The sequence below is a fragment of the Pezoporus occidentalis genome, unplaced genomic scaffold (genome assembly GCF_034315485.1).
Source record: "Pezoporus occidentalis ecotype Australia unplaced genomic scaffold, CSIRO_AGI_Poc_V1 ctg59, whole genome shotgun sequence".
Classification (NCBI taxonomy): domain Eukaryota; kingdom Metazoa; phylum Chordata; class Aves; order Psittaciformes; family Psittacidae; genus Pezoporus; species Pezoporus occidentalis.
This window is the reverse complement of record NW_026915932.1, coordinates 1,572,639-1,595,506: the sequence shown is the minus strand read 5'-3', so window position 1 is coordinate 1,595,506 and position 22,868 is coordinate 1,572,639. Positions and strand designations below refer to the sequence as shown.

Sequence of the window (22,868 nt, the reverse complement as noted above, 5' to 3'; positions counted from 1 at the left end):
CTTAAGAGCTAGACCCTATACCACAAGGTTATGAGGGTGTTTAAAGAGTGGCAGGATGAAAATCAAGCTAGAATCCTTCTGCAGTATATTATCCAGAGGGCCTGCTACACCATCAGACAAACTTAGATTAGCTGTACATGATTTGCTCTTTACAGGTCTATGCTGGCTGTTACTCATCTCTGTTGTTTTCTAAAGAGCTTAAAAATAGACTGATACTTTCTGTACTTTTACAGAAATTGAAGTTCAGCTGGCTGGTCTAGAATTTTATCCCCCACCATTTTTTTATTATTTTTTTTTTTTAGTTAAATCACAAACCTTTTCTAACCTTCCCACGTATAGCATACATTCTACACATTCTCAAAGATAGTGTTCATCTATAAAGTTTATTTGGTCTGATTTAAAAATATCTCCAAATAACAAACAAAACAGTGACCATTCTGTGGAGATATTTTGTTAATGCTGTTACAGGATTAGCTTGTTCTTCTGAATCTTCTCATAGCAATGGATTATGATCTCTTAAGCTAATTTCCTTTCATCTTATTAATGGAATGTCTTTGCAGGCGCATAATCAGAGGTAACTGCAATAACCAAATCAGGAGTAGAGCTTCTGCCATTGTTTGATCCTATTTAACAGCATGTTGGATTTGAGCAGATCATTATGAGGATATCCTCCCAGGAATTTCCTGGTTGTCTGTCTGAAGAAAGGATCACATTGTTTGCTATTACTCGCTTTGTGGCCCAACACTTTCATTACAAGACTTTAAACTGATGTTTTCTTTCTTCCAATATTTCCATTATTATTTTCAATGATACAGGTTTCTGGAGATGCCTACAAAGATTCCATAAGTAAGTAGATTATAATGTTTGGGTTTTTTCATTACTCCAATACTCTTAAATGTTACCATTTCAGAGTTAGGTAGTAGCTGCTACCTGAAGATCCATCCAAGTAGTAATGTTTCTGTATAACTAAAGCACTGCTCAGAGCTCTGCCTTTCAGGCAGGCAAAACTGTTCTGGCCATGAAAAAGTATTCCTAAGCAAGGTAAACATCCTTAAGTCAATGCACTGGGTCATCTGCTAATATACCTATGGCACTCTCAAACTGCTTTACTACTTCACTCCAGACTAGATTTGGTGTATCACATTGGCAATCTTTCCCTAGATAATGCAGAAACTTTATGAAGAATAATTGTTTCAAAATATGACCCAGCAATGCTTGAAAGGAGCAGCAATTAAAAGCCCAGCTTGGTATTCACCCTATTACTTCTGAGATGGCAGCACTGAGTAGGGGCTATCCTGTGAGGCCTATTAATTAAATAATGAAACAGATACAGTTCTCCAGCAAGAGACAAATCTGGCAATCCCAGATTACAAGAGACACTGAATGGAAACCATTCAATGCTGAACATCCAAACACTGAATATCAGAATTCTGAACAAGTCCAGCAAAGGGATATGGAAATGATCAGTTACTGCTTGAGTCATAAACTTTGGAAGCATCTGCTGAGCTTAGAGGAATCTCTTTGTTTTGAACACTCAGTTGAACAAAAATGTACACATTTCAGCATTACAGGACCTCTTCAATACAGGCCTGAATTACAGTGTTCCAGGGGAATGTGCACCCCCCTGAAAAATTACTGAAACAAGTGTGTGCTAGGGAAAAGTACAGGCTAGAGATCAATTTCTGAGTTAGTGTGATATGTTTGAGTGCGGAATTTCCCTTCTACTTTGCAAAGTAAAACATTGTCTGATGCTTTGCCTTTAAAGCTATTTGGAGTTTGATGCCTTAAAACAGTTTGTGACTAAGGAAGTGTGCCATCTTGATAGAATAAATTGTTTTCTCACTGTTGAAAATTAATTGTAGGGTTATCAGACTGAGAAATTCGATCATTTTTGATCAGGGAGAAGCAGAAAGATATGGTTTGAGTTGGCTTTCAATTAAATCATACATTGATACACTAAGTAAATACAATATCTCAACTTGAAAAACCCTCTAGAACTTTCCTAAAGCTCTGATTTACTTCTAGCTGAGGTAGATAATTTTACTCTATTTTCAAATCCAGAAGACTCGGGCACAGGTTCCATTTGCTCAAGATTTTACAGATAAATAATAATAAATATCTCAAAGGTTATAATTAATGGTTGCTGAAGGTACATACACACCATGAGGTGAAAAAACTGTAGTGGCTGAAGTGTTTCATCAGATATATCATGAATGACTATTAGCATAAGAACCTTTTTTTCAGAATAGAAAACAATCCTGTAGACTTTAAAATCAAAGCTTTTACAATATACTACGTCTTTTGTTCTGTAGTCTTTTGTGCCTCCTCAGAAACTCCTACAGGTTTGTGTGTCAACCTGGCCTTTAGAAAAAAAAATTAAATATAATTAGGTTTGCATCTGATATGAAAATCTTAAGTCCTCCAGCAGTTGCCATATTAAGTTTGTAATAACATTAGAATACTGTTCAGGACTTGTAAATTTACTTCTTTAAGGGCTGCAGAGAGAAAAAATATAGGAGCTACCACAGTGACTGTGAGGCCAGCAGTTGGTTCAGTCACATACTAAGAGTAACCCAGAGCCAGGGAGATACAAAATATTTCTCCCCCCAGTTTTAGTAGCCTTCTGTTTTCTAGGCCTAAAACATCAAGTTAATCCCCCCTTCATAATACATACTGCCACTGATTTCAGTGACAGAGAATACAGATGGGATAAATTCTTAGGCCTAACCCAGAACTCGGGAATTAAGAATCTCCCCAGCGGGCCTTCAGTCAAATTCTGCAGATGCATAGTAGAAAAATTAGGTGAATAAAACTGTCCAGCTAATGTAGTGCATAGCTTGGCTGTCATCATAAAACACAGACTGTCCCCTGTGTTCTGAGGAGTTGGAAGAGACTCTTCACTTCTGCTTCAGTCACTATTCCACAAGGTCTTGAGAGATGAAGTACAGCCACTAGTCTTTTTGGAGTGGGACCTCAGCAGCAGCGAAAATGGTGAGAGCAGCTCTGGCCCTCCCTTTGTTTGACCTTCCTCAATTATGTTCTTACATTATTTGAAGGGAGAAGCTTATCTGAACAGATTTATTCACTACATGGGATAATGCAAAGTAAGAGGGGTTCATTTTTCATCTTGTCCCTGCCCCCCCCCCCCCTTTTTTGTCTCCAAAGGAAACATTATTTAGCTCTGTAACTAAAAATCACTTTGGTAATAAGCACATTCAATATTTGCCTAATTATAATGTCTCTGTTTTGTGAAGAATTCTGTTCTTGTGTTCAATCCTACTTTTTTTCCTATCATCTATGAAGTATATTTATGAATTATGCATGCAAACATAATTAAAAGTAACAATTGGTGAATTTAATTCTAGTGGCATTGTTGTGTCTTTAGGTCTCTTACACAACTTTAAGTGCAATGAGTTTATGCATGTGGCAAAGGTTCTCTTGTAAAAATATAACTACTCTGTCTAAAGTTTCTTAGCATACTAACTGCACTGTATTTGGGAAACTAGTTTTGCTGTTTGATTCCTGCTTATTTCTGAGTGATTAACAGGCTAAATTCTGGACTGGAGTAATATTGACCAGGTATATAACTAACTAAAATGTTAGTGGAGTACTGGAAGTGGGTACTAGAAAATAACGCTGCTTAGATTTTAAATACCTGATCAATATATCACAATTGTTAGCCTGGATTATTAACTCTCCTAACATAAATTGTATTATTCATAGTCTTTCTATCTGATACAGTTGGAAGATTATTGCATTTTCAGCATTCTTAATACACTACATTTTTCTTTTATCTGCTTTTAAAATGAATTTATTTACTCACAGAGAGCACAAAATAGTTTTACCCACAGTTGATCTGAGATCTGCCTGCTGAAGTTTATCAGAAATTACTCAGAAAATATCAGATATGATTTACTCTTCCAAGGTCTCTTACAGTTCAATTGGTATCAGATCTATAGTTTTGCTCAAGTCCTTTTATTATCAGCATGTTGAGATCTTTCAAAAGAATAATTCCAAACAAAGGCACAAAACCCATGAAGAATGCATCATTCACTAGCAGAAGAGTTGCCACCTATGCAAGATAGGCCACTAAGATAAACAGCTCAAATGAGTTCTAATATCTTGCCCTTATTCCCTCTTATTTTTAATATAAACTGGGTTTATGCTATATAAAATATATATTTTTTTTTCTTGTAACAAGTATGATGGACAAATCCTGAAAATACGGTTTAATCTAGTGCACGAAAGTGTTGCTAACACAGTGTATAAAATGCAGACTTCATATCAAAAGGGTCTGCATATGTCCTGTACTTAGGTCTATGAGAATAACAGCTCAGGGCAGATCTGGAACCTTACTTTAGACATAACAGGAAATACTGACCCAAGCAAAGTTGGCTTGAGAACTCTATACTAAAATAGAGTCTTAGAGATAATCCAAGACATCAAAACACATTGTCTTTGATGATGCAATACAACCACATCTGCATTGATCAGATCTGTATAAATCACAAGTCATCTTAAATCAATGCAGAAGTTGAAAATTGTCAAAATTTAATGGCTCGGTGATGCCTTGTTTTATCATTGTGTTAATCCAGCACTTTATTACCCATGCTTTTCTGCCTTATTCATTCAGACTTGATTTACACAATTCTAGGTTTGATGCATAAGACCTTAAATAGAAATACGGAATCCCTACCAGACCCCAATTTAGGGTATTTTGCTATTGCCCTGAACAATAGTAGTTTAACAGTGAACCTGAAGATAAAATGCTGTTAACAGTTTAGATCATACTTCCTTCCCTAGTTCTTTTACTGTCTTCACAATTTCAAGGTGTGTCACAAATTATTTTTTGTCAGCCAGTTCCACTATTGTCCTAGGTTTGGGTGTGATACAGTTAATTTTCTTCCTCATAGCTGGCACAGTGGATTTAGTCTGAGAACAATGCTGAAACACAGCGATGTTTCAATTGTTCCTAAGCAAGGGCTTTTCAGCCTCTCAGGCTCTGCCAGTGAGAGGCGCACAAGAAGCCAAGAGGAAGAGACAGTAAACTTGACCTGAACTAGCCAAAGGGATATTCCATAACACAGCACATCATGCCCAGTATATAAACTGAGGAAAATCGGCTGGGAGGGTCCAATCGCTGCTCAGGTCAGGCTGGGTATCCCCGTCAGTGGGTGGTGAGCAATTGTCTTGTGCACCACTTGTGTTTGTGGGGGTTTGTTTTTGTTTGTTTGGGGTGTTGTGGGATTTTTTTTGTCATTTTTCTATTTTATCTCTCTGTTATTTCCCTTTTTATTATTATTATTAGTAGTAGTATACCTTATTTTGATTGTTAAACTAGTCTTACCTCAATGCAAGGGTTTTACTTTTTGCTCAGTTCTCCTCCCCACCCCACTGACGCAGGAAGGGTGAAGAAGAGTGAGTGGGTACATGGTGCTTTATTGCCACCTGGGGTTAAACCATGACAACTTTCTATTGAGATTCTGTTTTAAAACATGGGTTTATAATTCAAAGAAGCATAGGAGAAAAGTAAATAGCATGAATGATGGATTAAATGCACAGCCAGAATATATTAGATAGTTCTGTGCTATAAGAAGTCTATTGACTCCAACTTCAAAGCAATCTTTTCAAATTGACCAAACATTCATGAAAATATCTGTTAATTTATTAACCTTTTGAAAGAGTTCATGAGAAAAAACTTAGCAAAAAGTTTGCAAGGAGAGCACTTCAAAAGAGTCCAGGATGGAAATAGTCTCTGATTAAATAACTGTCAATACAGTTTATTGTTTACTTTACTAGATAACAACTTTTATTTTATTAGCTATACATTTCCTGATTTGTTTCCTGTGCTTCCAGGTTTTCACATTCATTTTGTGCTATTGACACCCACTAGAAGTACTCAATAGTGAGAATAAGATAAGCAACTTTGAACCTGAATCCCCTTGAATCCTTTTACCACTGTTTAACTTGTACAGGTTAATTGATTTTCTTTCCAACCCAGTGCTGATGCCAGATTTACATTTCCTCACTTTCAATCTCCTGCTGTACCTAACCTTGTATCGTTCTACTTTGCTTGTAAGAATCCTTTATCTAGAAATGTTTAAGGAAGGAAACCTGCCTGTCTTCTTCTCTCTCCAATTTCAACACAGGTTATTTTACAGTGCTTCATGGCCTTCTATATAAAATGTATGAAACCAAAAAGGAACATGACATTATGTGAATTAAGAGCTATGGGAAAACAAGATCAAAAATGAAGATATTTACTTGAAAGTGATCTTCATATAAATATATACACATATACACTTAACAAATAATCTAGAATTAGAAATTTATACCATCTCTACATTGAGGAGAATACTAAATTACTGTGCTTAAGAGGCATTAACTACTATCTTACAGACCAAGAAGGAAGGTAAGGAAAGAAGGCAGAAGAGAGATTATTGTGTAATTGGGTTTGATTTGTTTATTTGTTTTGTACAGGAAATGTGAGGTCATCAAGAAACCTTGACTGGGAATGAAAATGGTTTGCAATCTCTCCTTTTATGGTTTGAAAAATAACACTTTAAAGAGATGTTAGATGGGATGGCTCCAACAACTTGCCATCTGTCTTCCCCCTGCTTGGCCCTCCTTCTTTCTCTCTATTAAAAATTGGATTTTTTTTTTTTTTTAAAGTGAAATGTAGAGAACTTTCATCTGATTGATGGCTTCCTGTTGTCATTAAGAAGCGGTAGTATATTATCAGAAAGAATTTTCTGAAAATGTGCCATTCTGTTATAAGCCACCAGCAGGAAGCTATCACTCACAGAATTGTACAGTTTATTTTAAAAGAATTAAAATCTGTTAATTGACACAGAGAATTAATATGAGAAAAAGACAATCAGACACTACTTAAAGTTTTCATATTAGTGATTGATTGTATTGAGTTGGGAATCATGAATTTTTGGAAAAGGGAGAATAAGGTAAAATGACCTTTCTCCATGAAAACCAGATGACTTTGCATACAGTTATATCAGTGTTAGAAAAGCATAAATAATCATATATATTTACATATAAACTTTTAAAATATAACTCTGCGTATACTATGTACATATATACAATATATATTTTTTATTCATAGGTAATTGTACACTTATATAACATACAATCAGTTTCAAACATGAAGTTGAGAAGTCTTATAGAGCATAAATCTCGCTATGCTCAGTGGCAAAACAACTCGCACAGCAAGATATGGCATGGAAAAAGTATTTCAATGAACACTCCAACTGAGGTTTATTACATATTGATCAACAACACAGCACTGATATTAAGATGAAAGGTATGAGCCTCTTGTCTTTTATCTTTTGTGTTAGTACAGGATACAGTTTGCATAGCGCTTCTTTAGGAGTATCATCTTTCTAAAAAAAGAAAAGTCTATTTAAAAAAAATAGATATGCCAGGTATTTATGATTTAGAAGGACCTCACTGACACTCTAAAAACACACATCTGCAAAGGTAAAATTTCTATGTCTTTGGAATGAAATGAAGATTTTACTGGTAGAATTTAGAACCTTTAGAACCTATCTTTCTATACTTTCATATAACCCTTCACCAATATCAACCTACAAATCATATGCTAAGCTTCAAGTTCATCTTTCATGTTTACAGGAATATTGTGTTGGATGCACATAAAGATTATTTGATTTAATTCCTGGGTACAAGAGGAATACTCAAGAAGCAAGCATCCTGAACACTGTCTTCAGCAGCCAAAGAGGAAAAAAGTAGTGCATGAAGTGCCTTAGCTGACCTAGTCAACACTGTCCTCAGTCAGGACAAGCACGAAAAAAACCCAACCCTTACAAGAGTTATTGTAAACACAACCTCAAACATGAGTAGTACAGGAAAGCTCTTTTCTTGGCCAGGGATGAATCCAAGTCCCTAATATCACATGGCTAATATGATCCCCCCATTTTAAAAGCTACAGTTGAAACAGAACGTTTATATCAATATTATGTTCCTCCACAGAGATTATTTTTCTGTGTCTAAGAGGAATATGAGATTATTTACAGTATGGCATATGAAATGCTCCATGAACTATCTTGTGTTTCTCTAATCTATCCAGTTCTATTCTTGGAGAGCATACCAAATCTGTAAATTACATGTCACTTTATGTTATCATATATTTAATTGATTTCCATTATATGCTTTTATTTCTACTAAATAGAGCATTAATTGATGACAGTAACTGTAACTGTTCAGCAGAGTGCCATTGTAACTGACCAGTTCAGGATCTATGGTAACAAATCCTTTAGATAGAAACAGCAAACCTCTAGTGGGTAGGACTACACTGAGAATTACCTAGGTCTTTCAAACTTTCAGTTTCGAAAGAGTTCTGGACACATTCAGTATCACAGAATCACAGAATCCCAAGGGTTGGAAGGGACCTCAAAAGATCATCTAGTCCAACCCCCCTGCAAGAGGAGGGTAACCTAGAGTACATCACACAGGAACTTGTCCAGGCGGGCTTTGAATATCTCCAATGTAGGAGACTCCACAACCCCCCTGGGCAACCTGTTCCAGTGCTCTGTCACTCTCACAGTAAAGAAATTTTTCCTGATGCTCACATGGAACCTCCTATGCTCCAGTTTACACCCATTGCCCCTTGTCCTATCACTGGACATCACTGAAAAAAACCTAGCTCCATCATCCTGACACTCACCCTTTACATATTTGTAAACATTGATGAGGTCACCCCTCAGTCTCCTCTTCTCCAAGCTAAAGAGTCCCAGCTCCCTCAGCCTCTCCTCATAAGGGAGATGTTCCACTCCCTTAATCATCTTTGTGGCTCTGTACTGGAATCTTTCAAGCAATTCCCTGTCCTTCTTGAACTGAGGGGCCCAGAACTGGACACAATAATCTAGATGCAGCCTCACCAAGGCAGAGTAGAGGGGGAGGAGAACCTCTCTTGACCTATTAACCACACCCTTTCTAATGCACCCTAGGATGCCATTGGCCTTCTTGGCCACAAGGGCACATTGCTGGCTCATGGTCATCCTCCTATCCACCAGGACCCCCAGGTCCCTTTCCCCTTCACTACTGTCCAGCAGGTCAGCTCCCCAACCTGTACTGGTACATGGGGTTGTTCTTCCCCAGATGCAAGACTCTACACTTGCCCTTGTTGAATTTCATCAAGTTTCTCCCCGCCCAACTCTCCAGCATGTCCAGGTCTCGCTGAATGGCAACACAGCCCTCTGGTGTGTCAGCCACTCCTCCCAGTTCAGTATCATCAGCAAACTTGCTGAGGGTACATTCAGTTCCCTCATCCAGGTTGTTGATGAAAACATTAAACAGCACTGGTCCCAGCACCGACCCCTAAGGGACTCCACTAGTCACAGGCTTCCAGCTAGATTCTGCCCCATTGACCACAACTCTCTGCCTTCTTCCTTCCAACCAGCTCTTGATCCACCTCACTACCTGATCATCAAGCTCACATTTCCTTAGCTTATCTATGAGGATGCTGTGGGAGACAGTGTCAAATGCCTTACTGAAATCAAGAAAAAACACATCTACCGCTTTACCATCATCCACCCACCTAGTTACTTGCTCATAGAAGGCTATAAGGTTGGTCAAACATGACTTCCCCTTGGTAAAACCATGTTGGCTACTCTTAATGACCCTCATCCTTGATATGTCTAGAGATGGTGTCAAGAATAAGTTGTTCCATTACCTTTCCAGGGATGGAGGTAAGGCTGACCGGTCTATAATTGCCTGGGTCCTCCTTCTTGCCCTTCTTATAAACTGGTGTGACATTTGCCATCCTCCAATCCTCAGGCACCTCTCCTGTTTCCCACGACTTACCAAAGATGATGGAGAGTGGCTCGGCAATGACCTCCGCCAGCTCCCTCAGCACCCACGGGTGTATTTCATCCAGACCCATCGATTTGTATGTGTCCAGATTGCTTAACTGATCCCTAATCCAATCCTCACGGACCAAAGCAAACTCCTCCTTTATCCTGACTCCTTCTGGGGCTATAGGAATCTGGGTCTCCCAGGGAGAGTCTGCAGGAGTAAAGACAGAGGCAAAGAAGGCATTCAACACCTCTGCCTTCTTTATATCCTCTGTCTCCAGGGCACCCACCTTGTTCAGCAGTGGGCCTATATTGCCTCTTGTGTTAGTTTTATCCGCTATGTATTTGAAGAAGCCCTTTCTATTGTCCTTGACCTGACTTGCAACATTAAGTTCCAAGGAGGCCTTAGCTGTCCTAATTGCCTCCCTACATTCTCTAACAGCTGTCCTATATTCCTCCCAAGTGGCCAGCCCCTCCTTCCATAATCCATAGATTCTCTTTTTCTGCATAAGTTTGCCCAGCAGTTCCTTGTTTAACCGTGCTGGTCTCCTGGCTCCCCTACTTGACTTCCTACCCATTGGGATACTCTGATCCTGAGCTTGGAAGAAGTGGTCCTTGAATGCTGACCAACTGTCTTGAGCCCCTTTACCACAATACTTCACTTAGCAATTGACTGAAGAGGCCAAAGTTGGCCCTTCGGAAATCCAGAATTGTGGCCTTGCTAGGTTTTCTATTCCTCCCACACAGGATCCTAAACTCCACCATCTCATGGTCACTGCAGCCCAGGCTGCCATTGACCATCACCGCTTCAACCAGACCCTCCTTGGTGAGTACTAGATCCAGCAGCACTCCTCTCTTAGTTGGTTTGTCCACCATTTGCATTAAGAAGTTATTATCAATACACTGGAAGAACATCCTAAACTATGAATGATTGGCTGTGCAAGTCTTCCAGCAAATATCGGGGTAGTTGAAATCCCCCATGAGGACCAAGGCATGCAGTCGTGAGGCTGCTTTCAGTTGCCTGTAGAAAGCCTCATCAACTCCTTCGTCCTGATCAGGAGGTCTATAATAGACCCCCACAACTGTGCCACCCGTACCAGCCTGTCCCTTAATTCGCACCCACAGACTTTCCACTTGCTCCTCATCTGCCCCTGGACAGAACTCAATACATTGTAGTCTTTCTCTCACATAGAGAGCAACTCCAACACCTCGCTTTGCTGACTTATCTTTCCTAAAAACGACATAGCCATCCATGACCACATTCCAGTCATGTGAGCTGTCCCAACATGTCTTTGTAACTGCCACCAGATCATAACCTTTAGACCGCACACAGACTTCTAACTCCTCCTGTTTATTCCCCATGCTGCGTGCATTGGTGCACAGGCATTTAAGGGAGCAAGCCGAGCACACTAGTGGCACCCTTGGGAGGCAGGAGGCCTTCTGGTCTTCATTAATACTAGAACAATGCCCCACTAGTTCAAACCCAGCTACAACCCCCTCGCACTTTGAATCTAACCTAAAGGCTTGTGAGTGAGCTCTACTAACTCTTGCCCAGGTACCCTTTTTCCCCTGGGTCTAAATAATTATCCTTTCCCTCAAATGAAACAATAGATTGAGAGTCCTCCCTAGTCTGCCATCCTTCAAGCCCTAGCATGTTTCTCTTGGGCTTGTCCCTAACAGGCCCAGTTATCTCCCCTTCCCCCTTCATACCTAGTTCAAAGCCCTGTCAATGAGCCCTGCTAACTCCTGCCCCAAAAACCTTTTCCCTCTCTGGGACTGGTGTATCCTACCTGCCACCAGCAAACCAGGTGTCTCATATAGCAGCCCATGATTGAAAAACCCAAAACCCTGCCTTTGGCACCAGTCCCATAGCCATACATTAATCTGCAGACTCTTCCTATTTATCTCTTCTCCCTTGCTTGTAACAGGTATGGAGGCAAACACCACATGCGCTCCAGAGCCTCTAACCAGCCGTCCCAGGGCCTGGAAGTCTCTCTTCATTGCCCTTGCCCTCCTTGTAATAATTTCATCACTGCCAACCTGAAAAACCAGCAGCGGATAGTAGTCAGAGGGCTGCACCAGATCAGGGAGTTTCCTTTTAACATCTCCAATCTGAGCATCAGGTAGGCAGCAGACTTCACTGTGGGATGGATCAGGTTGACAAATGGGCCCTTCTGTTCCCCTCAGAAGGGAGTCACCGACCACAATTACTCTTCTTTTCTTCTTCATTGGGAAGTTCTAAGGCATGGGGGTGAGTGACAAGCCCTAGGTGACTCACAAGATAGATCTACTCCTCCATCTCCATCTACCTGGCCCTGTAGTTCCAAGACCTCGTACCTGTTACTCAAGGGCAACTGGGAGGGAGAAAGGGATTGCGAGGGTTTTCCCTTACCTCTCTGAGGAGGAACCTCCCTCCATACTTCCTTGTCCCTTAAGTTTCCTCCTTCTGTCCGATGGTAGGAGGGAAGGGGATCCATCACTTGTTCAACCACTTCCCTCTGCCCTTGCCTTAGGGTGTGGCTCCACCAATCAATTTCACTTTCACACTCTCTGATAGCTCTCAACCTTTCAACATCCTCCCTCAGTTCAACCACCTGCTTTAGCAGGTCATCCACTTGCTGACACCGCACACAAGCGGTGTCACTGGCTCTCTCCAGTACAAGTGCTGGGCTCAGGCATTCACTGCAGCCAGAGACCTGCATGGCCGCATGTCTGCAGGAAGGCTGTGTACCCACATTATTCATCACTACAGTTTTTGATCTTCTTGTGACCACGATCTATCTAGTCGATCGGTCTGTCTACGTCTCTCTGCACAAGCAAGCAATCCTTCCTCCTCCTGCGGTCCCGGCAAGTCCTCTTGATCAGGCGGTCAGCCTGCTCGCACTGCCACGCAAAGTGCCTCAACCCGCTCTTTTTGCCCACTGCCGAGCAAACCGCCTTGCCGAGCTCCCTGGGCAGGTTTTTACCCACTCAGGGCTGGTGCCGCTGCTTCAGGCTTCGCCCCGTGTGAGTCAGCTGCTCGCTCTCATCAGCTGAGCTGCCGGCTCCTGGGCAGGTCCTGTCGAGGCCTTGAGGCTCCCTCGGTGGGAGGCTCTTGTCGCTCTGAGTTGAGGCTCTTGAATGCTGGTCTCACCCCACTCTGCTCCGGTGTTGCAGGCGTCCTCTCTCAAGCTACTCACCCCAGCAATTGTATAGTACATGCCTTTCTTCTATTTTATATTTTCTATCTATATCTCAGTTTAAAAACAGAATATCAAATGCATGAAATAGTTTTTTTTGTTTTGTTTTTTTTTTTGTTTTGTTTTTTTTTAAGATGGACAGACAAGACCCTCAAAAAAGTGTAGTTCAAATCCATTAAACCCTATGGAGATCTTCCACATCTAGATGAACCTTCTGAGGTCCATACGTTTAAAGAATTCTAACAATATGAAGCATAATCATTAGGTAAGAAAGGCAAGGTAAGTTCACGGTAGGAAAGATACCTAATACTTGTTTTCTCCCCATGGATTTGGTCTGAGTAGACTGCTTTGATTCCATAAGAAGTCATGGATGATGGCTGAGAAAACAGCATAATCCATTTACATTGTGGATCTGTGATTTACAAATTAATCCATCAGGGAAAAAAAATATCCATTAAAATCTTCCAAAACTCCTTAAAACATTACTTTGACAACTCCAAAATAAATGAAGCAACTTGGGCACAAGACGTACTGCCAAGATGTTTGGGCTGGAATCACAATATAAAATACTAGTATTCTTTTACAACAAACTTTGAGACAAAACTTGAAATAGGCTGTTCTAAATAAGGTTTTAAAAGTCTAGAATATTTACAGAAATTTAGAAACAGTAGCATGGGTAATTTTTAAATGGAAATATTTTGGTACCACCTATAAATAAAAACTCATAAAGCTAGTCTGACATTAATATTTTTAAAGTTGCTCTCCCTTTTGCTCCCCAGCTTTCTCTAATCACAAAACTTTAGTGAATTAATTTTTCCCCTTTGCTACACATCAAATAATCATCCTAAGTACTAGTCTTGCTCCAAGGGAGTCAATACTTTTTCAACCTGTGCCTCATCAGCACACAGTATTGAGTGTCTTCTAACATACAGAGAAGTCAGGAAACCTTGGTTACTTCAGATGAGAAGAAGGGAATATCTTCTCCAAGATGACTGAATGTTCTACTAACTAAGCGTGAGTAGAAAAAGAGAGGGAGCAGTTTCTTAGAAAGAAAGTATGCACTTAGGGCTCTATAACTTATTATGGCTCTTTAACTCCAAGTTGAGATAAATTGGATTAATAATTTTTTGTAGGTCTCACAAACTTACATCTAACAATTTTATGCCTCAAACAACATGAAATCTGATCATCTAACAGCTTTAAGTGTGTTCAGCCCTCCAAAACCTTACTTTTAGTGCAAATTTATTGATGGGGACTGAAGCACAGATATAGCAAGTTGCATGCTCAGTCCTGTGGCAGAACAATGATTTGAGCAGAGATTTCTCAAGCTTTACACATCCCCTAGTCCTAACTAGATCTAGAAAAAAGTCAGACTTTTCCCACCTCAAAATCTTAAGATTTTAGAAATTCCATTATTCCTGATACATATAAAGCAAATTTTTCCTTTTCAAAATATTTTAATTAAATTAAAAAAATAATGAAAGGAGGAAAATACACTATATTCACTATTAGTGTGTCAACAGTTTTCCGTGCACTGTTGGAGGACCACTGGATCAGACACCTTTTTTAAGGCTGCCCTCAACAAATGACACTTATTTTGCCTTATTCTATACAGATGCACAGGACACAGACCCATTCACTCTCAATCACGCAAAACTGTACAGCTCCTCATACCAGCACTGAGGCACCCAACATGAAGGCATCTTCTATGGGTATCTGTGAAAGCATTTTTTCAACAGCATGAAGGTGTACATAAAGCGTACACAAATAGGACAAGAACAAAGCTAGCACATGAGATAAGCAAGAAAACAAAAAAGAAAAACAAAAAACAAAAAAAACCCAACCAAATAAAAAGGAAAAAAACCAAAAAAAACCAAAAACACACACACACAAAAAAAGTCCAAGAAAAAAACAAACACAAATGACCAATCAAAAAAAAAAGTTAAAACCAAAAAACCCCACAATAGAAAACACACACAAAAAAACCCCACAACAACCAAAAAACTAAACAAATGCCAAGATCATAACCAAAATACCCCCAAAACTCCAAATCTTCCCCATCCTCCAACATAAATCTTTATTCCAATAATTCTTTAGGTTTCAGGGGTGGAGGGGTGTCCCTTTGTTTTTCTTTAATAGAAATCAGAATTTTGGTTATGATTTCTTTACTACTATCTACAAAATGGTTACCCAGTGAATGAGACAGAGCAGGTTTCTATAGACCAGGTGACAGAAGAGAAAGAAGGGAGATTTAGACTAGATATAAGGAAGAAGTTCTTTACTGTGGGGTGGTGCAACTTTGGAACAGGCTGCCTAAAGAAACTGTGGATGTTCCATCCCTGGAAATGTTCAAGGCCAGGTGGGGTAGGGCTTTGAGCAACCAGCTCTAGTGGAAGGTGTCCCTGCCCGTGGCAGGGGGTTGGAACTGGATGATCTTTAAGGTCCCTTCCAACCTAAACCATTCTACGATTCTATGTGTAAGGATCTGAATTTTTTCTGTCTTGCACTTTAAAAGGTCAAGTCCAGTTAAACAGAAGTACAAGTTTTAAAACTCCCTTATCTCAGGTCAAAACTCTCTAGTTGCTTCATGAATTCTGAACTCAGACCAGCTAGAAGGTTCAGCATAATAAAAAACAACAAATCAGGATTATCCCAACCATGACAAATCCTGTAGTTACAACAGAACTCTCAAACTAATATTCTAAAAGTAAATACATTACATTATAAAAATGACATACCAAATGGTGAAAGACGAATCTAGACCCTTTGATAAATCTATTCTGCCCCAATTTATGTCAGTGATTTGCATATAATAAAATTGTCCTTGAGCAAATAACTGATAACATAGTAAATCTGTCAATGGAATAAATTAATTGCTTGTTAAGGCTCTCTGGCAGTTTATTCATACAAGAGGCAGATGCTCTAGTACAACACACTACTTGCAGGAAATATTTTTCTGTTATGTGGTAAGAGGGGAAAACTGAGTAAAGATTAGCTTTGGTTTTACAACAGGCTCAATACCGCAAAAGAAAGGAAATACTCTTTAAATAATTGATATATTTGATGCTAAAACAAAATCGGTGTATGTTAAGTTACCTGAATTAGACTACTTTCTCAATTGGTCTAAAGATTAAGGGTTGTTTTCTGAATATGGGAGAGGTTTATAAACTGAATATTTGCCCCAAGCACTTATTTTGTACAGAATATTTCATGTTGGTCATTTTACTTAATGAACAACTGCGAGTAGCTAGAGCAGAATAAGAATGCACTCAGACAAGAAGTTAAGACTATAAAAATCTGAATCTAAACTTTTAGTCACCATAGATAATGAAATATTCATGTTCTCAATACACCTATTTCACAGGTGATTAAACTGACACATCTACCCCAAATCTTGTGGTAAACCCATTGCTGTAGGATGTTCGGCAGTCCTTTCCCTCAGCCAATGGCATACATACAATGGCATATATACATGATGAAATATACACCTATTTCTTGCTCTGAGGCAAGCCTTAAGAATTGCACAGTCCTGTTTAGTATTTAAGAGACCAACATTTTAAGGAAAAAAAAAAATAGAAAAACATTGAGGAAACACAGATGTCAATTGCAAACTACTGCTCCTCACCATTTTCTTCCCATCCCCTGTGATCACACAGAAGCCTGGAAGACTGTTCATGCAAAGGTGTAAGGTAGGAACATTTACAGGGTTAAAATCTTCAGGCAAAAATGGTATTCATTTTGATATTTAGTGTCTAGTGATGATATTCCCCTTGAAATATGCTTTCTGCTAAGTCATGTGGAGTGAAACTAGTGTGAGGGATGATAGTAAAAATGCAGTGTTTGTGAGATTTGATCAAATAAAACCTGTAAAATTGTGTTCCTGCTGTCTTCTCTGCTCCCTTCTTTAAAATAGAAAAGAAAAAAAAACACAAAAAGTCCAAAAAATATACCACCAAAACCACCAAACCATACACAAAAAAATACCACCCTCACTTTTCTTTAAGCTACTGTTGAAATATAGACAAAATTCATGAAAACATATGGATTTCTTGCAGTTAAATACAGAGCACATTAGGGGAATGGCAGACCTTCGATTTTCAAACTCCTGGGAAGTGAGATTTTTCAAGGAGTTTGAAGTGATAATTGCCATGGATGAAGCCACCTATTGCTATGGTTGTATCCAGTTGGAAAAGCCATTTTTCAGCATGCCTGCTCCTGATGTACTGTGGGAAAATATGTCTCACAAGCTGAAAAATCAAACCTGTATGAGAATCTGCTCCTGGTAGAAGTGAGGAGCAGGTGCTTACATATAAAGAGCTGTCAGAGTCAACTGAAAAAATCTTCTTATAAACCATAAAGTGACAGCCATAACACATCCTGTACTAGGTATATTACAAGCCACAAATTCTCCCACTCAGAGCTTAAGGCAGCATTTATATGTACTTAAGTACATATATTTTTACAAATACATCCCAAAACCAAAACAAACTGCATTTTGCAAGAGTAATTATTGCAGAAGAATGCTGCTAGTTATATACATGGACCTCATGGTTATAGCAGGATATAATCTTTCATATTATCTATATTGTATAATATTTGTATTATTGAAAGTTAAATCCAAAGCAATTGTGTTCCTATGTGTTACTGTAATCTATCACTTCTGGTTATAATGAAAATTTTTTCTGGGTTCTCCAGAGCTTCTCAACTTCTGCTGTTGCACATCACTGGAGAGTTTAAACAGCCCTGTTTCAACACAGCCCTAAGAAATAACAAGATTGTTGATGCTCTCTCTTCTAGTAATTTTTTGTCTGAAAGGGCACTATACTTTCAAAACAGCCATGTTAAAGCTCTTTCCCCGAATGACAGTAACTTGGGGGAAGAAACTAGTACCAATCTCCAGCACACTGAGGCACATATTAGAGTTCTCTTCTCACAAGAGCCCTAGCTCAGACATTGCCAGAGAATAGAAAACAAAAAGGCTTAAGCAGGCCCCTGCAGAAGGCATTGTCAGCATGTTTAGGCTTTATTCAGAAAATGTTTTTATTTGCATCAGGCTCTATGATCACTTTTCACCAGTGTTGGAATAGTGAACTTCTAGTCAGTATTGTATATGCTGTCTTAAAAAAAAACACAAAAAGCCCAAACTGAAAAGTACATAGCATGGACCTCAAAACAAAGGTATTTCACACAGCGCTTACACATCATTGAGGATCTGGCCTTCATGTTGTACCTGTGCTAGCTACCCCATAGGAGACTGGTTAATGCTGCTTAATTCCTTGCCAGACCCAAGAAGCAAATTACAAGTCCGATTCAATCTGCAACAGCTGACTGCAGAAAATAAAGACTGCAGCATCTATTTCTTTTTCCATGCTTAACCCTTCTGTTTCCCACTTATCCCCAAGGGATCCTCATATCTCGAAAGTCAGCATACTAACTGGAGATTTTTATGTATTTAGTTTTGGGATTTTTATTATTAATCTCTCCCCCCCCTCCTCCCCAAATCTATACATGTTCAGCACAGTCTTTCACTGTGATTCCCACTATCCTTAGGCACAGTTTCAGACTGTGATTTTTACTCTCTGTGCTGCTGGGAGAAGTGGAGAGAAATAGAGCTCACCTGAAATTCCTAAGGTATGTTTGAATAAACCTGCATTGTAGCAAGCTTGACTTACATAGCAGCTACAAGGATTTAGTCAAATAAAAGGGGACTCGGTCATTTTAAAAACCTTGTTAGTAAAGGTGCACCTAGATGCAATTTATGTAGTAAAAACAATGTATGATATAGCTAGAGACTTTGGGGCATTTTCTGAACAGAATGACATAGGGTAATTTCTCATCCCTCAATAGTAAAAGAAAGTAAAAATTGTATTCCATTAATAGAATTACATAGCCTGTAATCTAATGTTTCATATACCTATTTCCTGAGGTTCTTAAAATCCAACACTGAAAATCCTTCTTATGTGATTAAGTATTTCCTATGTGAGCAAGTCTATATTTGTGAGTAATTCGCTAGGTGTTGCAGTAGCTTCTAGTGGGCAGCTTATGCCAAGATTGGCTATTAGAGTACATATGTGAGGAGAAACACAACAGTGGATATGAGGAAAATCAGAGGGATAGGTAGGAGTAAAGGACGTCTGAGAGTTATACTGTCATGCTTAGGCTATATTGAACTTTATAATACATTACTTAGAGAGAGGGGAAAAAAAATGTACTTAGATTGAGTTCCTACTTAGTAGGAATGTCATTCTTTCAGAGATCTGTCATGATGCTTAAACTAACAAATAGAATTCCCTCTACAGTCCAGTACCAAGGATTACCTCTACCTCAAAACTGAAGAGTTCCACATATGCTTGCAATATTGAAACAGCCAGACACAAGTGATAAATTATAAGTACTAACCAATCTTATTAATCTATCTAAAAATAGGCCAGGTTGGACAGGGCTTTGAGCAGCTTGGTCTAGTGTGAGGTGTCCTGGCCTATGGCAGGGGTTGGAACTGGATGATCTTTAAGGTCACTTTCAACCGTAGCCATTCTATGATTCTACGTCTCCCTGGGCTGCTAGAACACCCTGGAGCAGGATGAGGCACAGACAAAGCAGTTTCCAGGTGTCTTCCACCACTGTGATGTTTGGCAGGGGAATTTCTTCCTGATGTGTTTTAACATTCTCTAGCTCTCTGTCATGGCAAGTGCATAGATAACTAATTACAGTGCCTAAAACTAAAGCTCCTTTTCCTTCAGATTTGATGCTAAGCAACCATTTACTTAATCTTCAATGAACATAAAGGGAAGAGCTTTTCTTCACAGGTTATTCTACAGGTTTGAGCTCAGAAAGGTCAAGTCTGGATCTTTAAATCCCTAATCTAGAAGATAACAGTATGTCTACCGACTACATTGAAACTACTTCTATGAATTAGGTTAAGTGAAGTGTTCATGGCAGATGCAAATCCTGACAACATGCTGAAAAAGCATGAAAGGCAAAAGGATCAACACTGTTATAAGAATGCTTTATATGCAGAATAACATTATGTGACCCTTTATTAGAAACCTTGCAAATTCCTGGTACTGAAAGAAAAATAATAAGTGGGAATATTCACAGGGGCTAAAGAATAAGAAGTATAAAGCCTGAGTCACTCGGATTTTTAGCAATTATAGTTTCTTCTGCTAAAGGTATAAATTACAATTACAGCTTTATAGTGCTCAGTGGAAGTTTTGTACTGATTACACAGAATCAATCCCTCCTTCCTGTCCACAGGCCCATAACTACAGCTGTTATATTTGAGAAAAAGAAGAGGGGAAAGGTATGTGGCATGAAAATTGCGTATGTTCCAGCATCTTAAAAGGCAAACTTTGCTGGAGTCTGGGTCAGTCAAAAGGTTTCAGTATCACAAGGTTTGTAACCCCAAAGTGAGAACAAGGACTCATGTTGCTAAACTCCCATTGATCTCCTACTGTCTGTCATGCGCCTAGGAATACTGTACTTTAACCTCTGGCATTTCAGCAATGCTTCCCACAGGATCTTTTAAGAAACGCTCACGCATAACATGGACTACCACTGAGATAATTGCACTGGGTTTACTTCCATGTTTCAACTGTTCTCTGAACCACAGGTATCACTCATTATTATGAAGCAGGTCTCATAAGCCAGTACAGCTTAATCAGACAGTCTAAATTCTACTTTAAGCTGTCCTACTTATCAGCTGGTGCTGCACAGGCCGTTGGTCTGTGCCATACAAAGGTCCTATGGACTATGCCTTTACAGAGGCCTAATACTTACCTCAACCTAGGTAGGTTAAAGCTATCCGAGTATGCTAGCAGCTGGTGATCATTTAATGCTTTCAGAAAGCTGTACCATATGAGAGTGGAGAGAAAAACACCCCACCCAGAACAACAACGAAAAACCCAACTATGATCAGAAAGTCTCTGTACTACAAACTATTAATGTCTGGTAGACTACTGCTGGCAAATGCCAGTCTCTGTCCTGTCTGCATCTTCCCTCAATCACCCCCCGCTGGCCAATGTGAATGACCAGGCAGAGGGTTGGGATGATTAGTCTGCCACCATTCGGCTGTTGCTGTGCTGTAAACAAATGTGAGTTAGTCAAAATTTTATGGCTGAACAATAACAAAGCAAGTGGAAGAGATCCTCAGCTGCAGGAAAAATGAATCTGCAGTGATTTACACCACTCAAGTCTCACCATCTCATGTTTATGGCTTTTCATCAGTTCATCAAAACAGATGGCTTAATAGAGCAGCTTTGGAAATTTAGGACTAACTTAGGACTTTTTCTAGCCAATATTCTGCATCCCTATCTTTCTTTGGTCTTTATAACACCTCAAGTATACCAGATACTGTTCTTAATGCTGGAATAAATTAAGGAGCAATGGAACAGGTTGCCCAGGGGTTTTGTGGAGTCTCCTATGTAGGAGATATTCAAGGCCAGCCTGAACAAGTTCCTGTGTGATGTACTCTAGGTTACCCTGCTCTTGCAGGGGGGTTGGACTAGATGATCTTTTGAGGTCCCTTCCAACCCTTGGGATTCTGTGTGATTCTGTGTGAAGGACAGAACTGTGTCTACAGACTCTAGTCCAGGACCCCTTACATCTGCAGGATGTATTTCTTACTGTGGAGAGAATCTAATTTTAAATAATTTTAGTAATTACTATTTTAATGCTTATTCTAATATCTATAAATATACATAACAATGTCAGTGATAAATAACTGTAAAAATAATATTTCATCAGCACATTTCCTCATCCATAGTTTTTAAGGATGACTGAATTAATAGTAGGGGGCAGTTTCTGTAAAGGAAATAGGATATATGGGGAATATGTTCTCCCACAACCTCTTTGATTCTAAATTTAATACACAGATGTAAACACACCTGGTTTCTGCTGGGAATAAAACTATTATCATCTTGTGAAGAGGTATGGAGCCAGGTCCAATAAAGGACTTCACTGCCTGCAATTTAGGCACTGAAAAGTCTGTACTTAAAGAAGTTGGCCTCAAAGTGAAATTCAAAACCATGAGGCTTCTAGGCTTTCTACACATTTGGTAAAGCATCTAAATATCCCCATGCTGCTGCTGGTAAATGCTGAGCACAGAGGTACCTCTGGATTCCAGACCATGATTTCAGGATTATTTCCCATTTTTCTTCAAGAACTCTCTAACGCAAAATGCAGAAATTGGTCTTGCTGTCAGGGCTTGCCAGCAAGGAGTTGCTGCTTTCACTTGGGTACTTTAAACTCAATGACGTCTCTGCTGGTTGTTCCCCTTTTAAATATTGCATTGCTTGTTGCATAGTGACCTAGATTCAACAAGATAGAAGCAGAGCTGGTTTAGATGCCAGAAGTGCCTTAAAAGAATGCCCTACTTGGACCCAAATAGCTGTTAACTCTAAGTCAAGGCTCTCCCCTGAGAGATAACAGTGCGAATTTAAATGTCTCCAGCCTGAGGGCAACAGTGAACTCTACTGTTCAAGCTTCTCAGCCAACCAATTCTAGCTACCAGATGATGCCTAAAAGGATACTGCTTTTCTCTTCAGTTTAAAGAAAGTGGTTACAACTGCTTTGGGTGAGATGTATGTTTCTATCAGCAGCTCTCCTATGCTCAGAACCTCCTGTTAGATCAGACCTTTCACTAGAAAGCCAGCGAGGTTTAAGTACAAGCCAGATATTTGGTCTGAGGCAATACTGTGCATATGAACAACATATGAACATGAACACTGCTAATTTTTACATCAAATAAGGCACAAGGAAGAGCTGTCTTCTGGATGGTGAAGCTTTGCATTTCATTTTTGGTCATGGACACCTGAAGCCCGAGTAAAAGCCATGGTTTTTACAGTGTATTTACATGTATTTTTACATG

The 22,868-nt window shown here is 39.4% G+C and overlaps 1 long non-coding RNA gene across 1 annotated transcript in view; it reads right to left on the bottom strand.

The window, feature by feature from the left end:
- Nucleotides 1–22,504, bottom strand: part of LOC134174167 (uncharacterized) — a 133,587-nt gene extending 111,083 nt beyond the window's left edge. The window contains exon 1 of the long non-coding RNA XR_009968531.1: nt 22,112–22,504. This is a non-coding gene — a long non-coding RNA (uncharacterized LOC134174167). The remainder of the gene's footprint in view (nt 1–22,111) is intronic.
- Nucleotides 22,505–22,868: the final 364 nt, after the last annotated feature.